Below are 9,072 nucleotides of genomic sequence, written 5' to 3' on the forward strand. Positions count from 1 at the left end.
GTCATTTCTTGCTGGCGGGAAGGTAGCGCGGGACAATCTGCTACCGGGCTCAGCTGCTCCTAGAGATGGGCGCTGGATTCCACACGTGAGATTCCAGATAGGTACCCCTCAAAACAGAACATATATGTTTGATACCCAACATCAAAACGAACAGCAAACAGTTGGTCTTCAAAGAATCGACGCCAGCCGGTGCTTCCCATGGGCTGACATTTGTCATGCAATGGAACTTTCATAGGACACCATGACAGGGACATTCAGACGTAGTGCTATGTATGAACAGACACTCATTTCTCTCAAGCTATGTGTGGTATCTCTTCTCAATTTAAAAACAAACAAAAGAAATGCCTTTCTTTTGGCTAAAAATAATTGGTTTTGATAAGATGGGTTATATTACTAATGTTCTCTGTACGGAAGAACACTGGAGGAAATCACCTTGGAATTTATAAAGCTCATAAACAAACCCTCAGACGAGTGTTCTACCACTCAATCAAATTTCCTAAATCATTAACAGATTTCCTCATGTGGCCTCAAGGGCATACAACTGCCTCCAAAACAAACATGACAAGTAAGGCTTCAAGAGCCTGCAGTTCAGAAAAGAGCCCAGGGGCAAAGACTGAAAAAGAAGATTGCCCAACTTCAGGGGATGTTCAGGGCAGCATTGGACAGAGGGCTAACATGGGATCCATCAGCAGTATATGGTCTTAGATGAAAACACTACAGTAGAAGCAGGCCTTATCCAATAGTCAAGCACTTTTCTCCTGTGTGTGAGGCTCTGGGTCGGATCCCTAACCTTGACACTAACAGTAGTGAAGATCATAGTCCCATCGCACGAAAAAGATTTACTAACTGCAATGAGTTGATGGGACTGGAGAACAGACTACAGGAGTCATTTCACTTAAGCTTCCCGACAATCTCAGGAGACCAACGATAGGAATTCAACATAACAGGTAATGCACATGTCCAGAGGACAACATGTGGGGGGGGTATATGTGTGCGTGTGTGTGTGTGTATGGTGTGTGTGTGATGTGTGTGGTGTGTGTATATGTGTGTGTTGTATGTGTGGGTGTGTATGTGGTATGTATGTGTGTGGTGTGTATGTGTGTGTGCGGTGTGAGCGCCTTTGTGCATGCATGTTCCACGTGTAAGAGCATGTATGTGGGTCAGGTGCACACATGTAAGCATGCAAAGCTCAAAGTTGCTTTAAGTATCTTCCCTGATTGGTCTCCATTTTATTTACTGTGGCAGGTCTCTCAGTGGAACCCAGATCTCACTGATCAACAAGTGTAGCTAGCCAGCTTGCCTCAGGGAGCCCATCTCTGCCGCCTGTGATTACAGATGGTTGCCTTACCTGCCCAGCTTTTACATCGGTGCTGAGGATCTTAACCCTGGTCCTCATGACAAATGCTTTACCCACTAAGCTGTCTCTCTGGCCCTTAGGTAACTCTGGACAGAGGATGAATATCCAGTAGGATGTCCTCAACCTTGTAACTGTTGTTACAATGCTGTTACTATAATTTGTAACTTAGCAAAACATCACTTTAAAAACTTTTTTTTTAATTCTTTAAAACTGGTATTACCCAAGTCCTTTTCCTACTTGTATACACACACACACACACACACACACACACACACACACACACACACGGCAGAGGACAACTTGCAGGATTCAGTTTCCTCCTTCTACCATGAGGATCCTAGGGAGCAACCTCAGCTGCCAGGCTGGGTGACAAGGACCTTTACCTGGTGACCCACTGCACCAGCACCAGAAGCAGACATTCTTTATAATGAACTTTTTAAAAGACCTATTTCTGCTACTGGACAATTTTAAGAGCTAGCTCTGAGAAGGCAGCATTTGTAGTGGCTCTTACCACGTTGACATCTGGCCAACAGTTAGCTGTCTGCCATGCCTCTCCTGAAACACTTCCTGCTACAACCACACTACTTCCGAGGCACCAAATAGCTCAGTGGGTAAAGACACTTGCTGCCAAGCCTGACAACTGTGTTCATCCCCTAGGACCCAGGGGTGGAAGGAGAGACTCCTGAAAGACGACCTCTGACTTTCACACACATATAAATAAATACATTAAATCAATAAGTAAACAAGCAAACAAATAAATAATACTTTAAAGAACTTCTTCCTATTTTCAATATGGAAAACCAAAGCAAAAGGAACGGGAAACCCGCTCTCTACCAAGGACCCCACAGCCACCACACTTGGCTGGGACCACATCAGTACATCGCTGAAACTTCCTCAGAGAAGGTGTTTCTAGCAACAGATCACAGGGACCCACAACTGGAAAACATGCAGCGTGAGACTCTGGCATGCTCACTGCTAAAGAGGATGTCTCCATCAAACCCCTCCCCCCCAAGGCTCAGGATCTGTGCGGAAGAGGAAGAAGGAAGACTGTGAAAGCCGGGGATGCTGGGTAATCCCAAGACAACAGTAGTTCCAGAAGAAACAGGGCAGAGCCACACAGAACTGGGACAGCAGGCACAAGACCTGCACAGCTCAAACCAGACAACCTCTCAGCACAGGGACGGGAGGGGCATAATGCTCACTTCCAGTCAAGGGGCCGTTTTCACTTGCCAGCCAGCTGCTGGGAGGAGGGAAATTAGTGTTTAACTGAGTAGCACCGAATACATCAACAGCAACCCAGGGCAGACGAGACGCCAACGCAAAATGAACTCCATGGGCTGTTGGTGTTCTCTGGGCTTTTTGTTTTGTTTGTGTCTGTTTGCAATTTCAAGTTTGTGTCTGACTTTTTTGGCTTTTTTCTTGGTTTTGCTTTGTGATGGTTTTTGCTTTTGTTTTTAAGAGAAAGAAACAATATGAAGTCGGGTGAGTGGATCAGGGACAAGTTGGAGAAGAGGTAAGAATAGGACCAAAATATGGTTGCTTTTTTTTTTTTAAGATTTATTTATTTATATGTATGAATACACTGTTGGCTGTTATGTATGTGAGTACACTGTCGCTGTCTTCAAACACACCAGAAGAGGGCATCAGATCTCATTACAGATGGTTGTGAGCCACCATGTGATTGCTGGGAATTGAACTCAGAACCTCTGGAAGAGCAGTCAGTGCCTTGGTTACTGAGCCATCTCTCCAGTCCCAAAATATGTTTTATAAAAAACGAAATTTTAAAGAAAATGTGGAAGTAACTTGTCTGTAAAGAAGACAGTCTTAAGTGACAGTCACATAATGGGATATGCAGACCTCACGGGCCCCCGGATCTGAGAACAGGCTGGAGAGAGCCCAACAGTCCAGGTCAGGGCTCTCACACACACCTGGGCTCTGTGACTTTCCAGGACTCCTAGGATGCCCCCAATTACCCACAGTCACAGCTATCTGGTCATAAAGTAAATTTGGCCAAGAGAAGAGGCATATGGAGTAAGGTCTGAATGAAATCAAGCTTTCTAAGGCCCTCTCCCACAGGCCAGATCCACTTCTTCAACAGCAGGTATGAGCACACACGTGAAATGATGCCCTTAGAGGCTTGGTACCCAGGTTTTCCATCGAGGGCCAGGAGTACAGGCCCTCTTAGCCTCCCGAAGGGCAGCAGGTGGTCAGCACAAAACACATACATCACTGACACAGCTTAAACTCTGCTGTCTGGTGGTGTGAACCTTTTGAAAGTCGGCATGTAGATCTCTCTGGAGATGGCAGTCTTGGGCAGACCACAGAGGGACAATCACACTGGCTAGATACTGGCTCTTTTGGAGGATGGGCATCTGGCACAGTGGTACTGCTGAGTCCTTCCTTATTTCCCCGATATACCCACTGAAATATTTACTGCTGAGATGACTCTAGGTTTGAAACGAAATCCCAAAAACGGAGGGGACATAGGTGAGGCAGAAACAAACAACGCCATCATTGCAACTTGAAGGCGAGCACTGAGGAGCTGCACGCTGGCCCTCTCCTCCAGCACCAACTGTTTGACAGCTTCCCTCTTGTAGGGCTTGGGGTGTGGGAGAGGAGTTTCAATGAAGACTCTAAGGGGGGGAAAATGTCCGATAAAAGGAATATGAGAGAGTTGTTAAATAAAGGCAGAGAAACAGTAGTGCAGCTATGTGTCTGTGAACCCCCACCAGGCTCCGTTGTAGTTTCCTGTGCTAACATGTTTACTCCAGACCATATATCTAAGTATAAATCATGTACTGTTCAGATTAGAAACTCTGCTCCCTACTCAGAAGGCTTGTCCTCACCAAGGAGTATTGTAAAACTCAACTTTCACGTCGGCCAAGTAATCCTGACCTGAATTCGGTCTCTTGTATCCTCTCTTAAATAGCAGCAGGCAGGGAGTGGTGGCACAAACCTTTAATCCCAGCACTCAGGAGGCAGACACAGGCAGAGCTCTGTGAGTTCAAGGGCAACCTGGTCTACATAGCAAGTTTCAGGACAGCCAGGGCTATATAAAGAGACCCTGTCTCAAAAAAAAAAATCAACAATAATCTTCAAGCACTTGCACCTGGGGATGGGGTCTCAAGAACAAAATAAAGAGATAAATGCACAACACTGGGACATGTTCTGATAACCTTCAAGGTGGGAACCTGGGCTTTTCCAGCCATGGTGGCACAGCGTTCAAGTTGAGGCTGGAAGACTGAGTTCAAGGCCAAACTAGACTTTATAGGAGTTCTAGGTGAGCCACGGAGTCTCAAAATAATAATAATAATGATAATCTTTAAAATTTTTTAAAAATTTAAAGCTAGAGCTGGAGAGATGGCTCAGTGGTTAATAGCACTGACTGCTCTTCCAAAGGTCCTGAGTTCAAATCCCAGCAACCACACGGTGGCTCACAACCATCTGTAATGAGATCTGACGCCCTCTTCTGGTGCAGCTGAAGACAACTACAGTATACTCATATACATAAAATAAATAAATCTTTTTAAAACAAAATTAAAGCTAGATAAGTATGCTTTCTGGAGCCCAGCTAAGACTTCACACTAGGATGTTCTATCCTGTAAACTGGCTCATCCTGGTTAAGCTGCCTTGGCCAGTAAGTCAATGTGTACTCAAGAGGCAAAAATGAGTTTTCATTCTGCTATACTCATTGCCTAAATTACACTTGTGGAGCACCAAGGGTATTCCATAAGGAACAAAATATGATATTAAAATATGGAAAATGTTAAGCAATATATTATATGGACAGTGAAATCTAAGAGTAGAAAACATAAAGCTAAGTGTGTGTGTATGTGTGTTTCGTGCGTGTGCGTGCATGTGTGACTTACATGTGTGTAGTCAGTTCTCATGAGTGTGGGTCCATTTGCATGTATGTGTGTATGAAAGCCAGAGTGTATCCCTCCATGGCTCTCTACAATACTCACGGAGGCAGTGTCTCTCACTTGAGTCCAGAGCTCACCAATTCAACTAGTCTGGCTAGCCAGCTCAATCAGGTGAGCCTTGTCTTCCTCCTGGAACTTATGTGGATGCTGGGAATCCGTGCTCTGGCCCAACACTGAATCTATATGGTCTATGAAGGGTATTAATGGAAAGTGCTAGAACAAAACAGTATACTGAGCCATCACCACAGCATCATAGCTGTTACTCCATCTGCAGCCATTATGGCCTGTTAATCTGAATATGAACATAGACTCGAAAGAACACTGTATTTATTTTGGAATAACAGAATCACAACATGGAATAATTGCCTCCTCAGTGTTTTCAAAGGGAACAAACTGTTTAAAAGAAAAAGGGAGGGTGGCTGTATAAATCACCGTGAAACAATACTCTGCAGCTGTCAGGATCAGTAAACAAGGCTAGCAATGGTCCACGGTTGAACATCCATTTGTCAGACAGATGTTCGTACAAAAGATTTTCTGTGGAAGTGCGTTTTTTGTGTGTGTATGGATTGAGGAGGTTAAGCCAACTCTCCTGTCCGCGACTCTTACTGAGCAAATATGTGTGAGGTCCCTCCTTCACAATCTGTGGGCTTCGTTAGGATTTTTGGTTGCCATTACTAAGTTTGACACAAGCCGCTCCATTTTGATTCTGATACTATCCATAGGCCTTACACTAAGACCACATGGAGTCACGGCATACCTCCAAAGTGGCTTACAAGCTAGCAAAGAACTGCAGACCCATGATGCCAAAGCACATCAGAGGGACCCAGGGCAGAAGGAAACAGCAAGGGGTTCCAAGGGAACCAACCGATCATTGTTGGGTCCAAGAAAAAAGTTTTTTCTCTGTAGAAAAATTATAAATGTCAGGTTATGCTCTCACCAAGCCAGGGCTCCAAGGACAGACTGAATAAAGTCCCTCAATTACACACATGAGAGAGTTTTGTGGAGCAAGGCTATACTCTCTTATTTGTATGTGAGTAAACAGGTCACAGTAGTTGCTAATAGATCTCAAGTATTCACTTTTACTGCTTCATAACCAAAACACACAAGGCTGCTAGTTTTCAATAATTACAAACGTTTAGAATTACCCTGTATAAAGAACAAACTTATCAAGAGCACAAAATAGAAACCGCAAAAAAAGTGTTTTCTCTCTTGAAACCAGATCAAAATTTTGTTAGCACTATGACTGGTCTAGTACCAGTTTTCAAAAAGCAGAGAACAGAGGGAGAATCTAGAGAGAAAGGCTGAAGAGCTGAAGGGCAGGTCATCTACAGATGAAAAAGACTCCTTTGCTGTTTTATTAGAAGTTGCAGGATTGGGGTACTTTTAAAAATGGAAACTAATAACAAAATGATAACTGTGAATTATCCCCTGCTCTCTAAGCTGGAGAGAAAACACAGAATAGCCTAGACCTTGGCTAAGACAAAGACTTAGAAAAATGTGACTCCCTCAGCCATGTCTCTCCTGCTGACACACCATGACTTAGCAGTTCCACTCCTCCTGCTTGCATGAGACAAGAGAGCTCATCCAGGTTCATTCAGCTTCTCCCTCTCCATTCCTCTCCTGTCCCTCACATTGGCACTGGGCAATCAGCATGCTCATTATCAGGGCTAACCTCAGAAACGTACATTCCCTTATAGAAAACTCACTGGCAAGACATGCAGGCTAAGAACCCATAACAAGGGGACAGAAAAGAGTCAGGACTCTCATGTTCAGATTCTCCAGTGAGCAGAGGTGACTTATTATTAAACCTGGGAATCCCAAAGGAAGAGCCCATGTGGTCTGAGCAGTAGGCGACAAAACTCCTATTTCAGTTTCATGCAAACTTCTGAGGATACCTGCAGAATCTTCTCTTTAATATATTTTTGAGAAGAGAGGGTATTTTTAGGTGGGCCTAAGTCAAGCCCATGAAGACACTGAATTCGGTGCTCAATAATCAATATTCACAAAGCTCCCAGTTCAGTTGTCAGCACATCTGCCCACAAGAAGACTCCATTTTGTAAATTGCTCTCATGGTGATCAACACTCTGGTTCTGATGCCAAAGAAAGATCTATCCAACTTGGCTCTGGGCATCTGGTTCTTAGAAGAGGAGATAACAGAATGCTGGCATTTCCTACATTTACAGCTCCAGTACAAGTTGTTTTTTTTTTTTAAGATATTATAATGTCATAACAATATAACTAAGTCTTTAAGAAGAGATTGTGTCTGTTGAGTCATGAGAATACATGGATAGCTTTCCATGAAATATGAAATCTGTATTTTAGACAACATAATAATGTGACTTCCTAAACACAGAGATAGACCTCGGTTCCCAGATTCCCCTATACTTAGCCCATAACAGAGATCCAGCTAAGGCAACTAGAACTGAAGTGAACCTGATCCCAAATCTTCCCAAATACCCTTCTCCATACATGTAACATTTCTGTGGCTGAATACTGATGCCTCAAGTACTTTAGTGGGGGGTGTCACTTGCTTATAAATATTTATTTTTATGTGTGTTACTTGTCTGCATGCATGTATAAGCACTATGGGGGTACAGTGTCCACAGAGGCCAGAAGCTAGTGCCAGATCCCTGTAACTAGAGTTACAGACCACTGGGTGCTGGTCACCCAGGTCCTGTGCCAAAGAAGCCAGTGCTCTTACCCACTGAGCTATCGCTCCAGCTCCTGCTTCAAAGTTAGAACCTTGTGCTAGCCAATCGGAAGCTTCCTTCAGCGGAGGCCCTCAGTAACTATAAGGGAATAAAACATCCCTGTTTCTTTCAACCTCAAACCACTCTGAACCATACAAAAAAGGAAGAAATTTCTGATGTGTTTATGCTATTTTGTATGTTGAACACCACGGCTATAGCAATTAGCCTGCACAAGACAGAACTTAAAACGAGGGCCATGAATCGATGGTGAAAAGACAAGTGATGCAAGTTTTCAAAGGACGAAAGAGACACCAACAGGTTACACTGGAGCTGATACTAAGCAGACATCTGAGAGGATGCTCAGCATCTCCAGTCCATTACTGCAAAGCAAATTAAAACCACAGAGAGTAAGGACTGACTAAAGGTCTGGCAAAACCAGGAAGCAAGGCACCCAGAACTTCCACGTTGTTGGTGGATATGTAAAATGTTACCTCTCTGGAAGATGACTGTGCAGTTTGCTCCTAAAAACAGACACTGGCCCTATAACCCAGGAAATTCTACAATCCCAGTAGTTTGGGGTTTTGTCTTATCTATTAGGACAGGATTCATGCCATGAAACTCAGGCTGATTTCAAACCGATGATCCCCCTGCCTCATCCTTACGGCTGGAATCACAGGTGTCCATAAAAATGGCTGGTATAAGAGTTCTCATATCAAGTACTGAGTTCAATTCCCAGCAACCGTGTGGTGGCTCACAACCATCCGACGCCCTCTTCCAGTGAGTCTGAGGACAGCTACGGTGTACTCATATACATAAAATAAATAAATAAATGTTTTTTAAAAATAAGAGTTTTCATATCAGCTTTATTCATAATAATCCAAACTTGGGAATAACCCAGGTGCCCAGCAATAATATAAACAAACAGTGGTTTAATCTCGCAACAAAGTCTACAGAGTGTGGAAAATTCTAACTGCTGATACCGGGACAAGAAAGCATTTTGGACCTTTCCTCCCCGACCGAGGAGGGGTGTCCGCCTGGCATCCAGCGCCTTTCCTCACCCGAGGAGGGGAGTGCGCCCGAGAGCAGTACTAAGGCTTGGTGT

General features: G+C 44.0%; 1 protein-coding gene across 1 annotated transcript in view; it reads right to left on the reverse strand.

Annotated features, from left to right (window-relative positions):
* The window catches only part of Cat (catalase), a 36,010-nt gene that overhangs the window by 24,498 nt on the left and 2,440 nt on the right, over positions 1-9,072 (reverse strand). The gene's annotated exons all lie outside the window — the stretch shown is intronic.

The sequence above is a fragment of the Mus pahari genome, chromosome 3 (assembly GCF_900095145.1).
Source record: "Mus pahari chromosome 3, PAHARI_EIJ_v1.1, whole genome shotgun sequence".
NCBI lineage: Eukaryota > Metazoa > Chordata > Mammalia > Rodentia > Muridae > Mus > Mus pahari.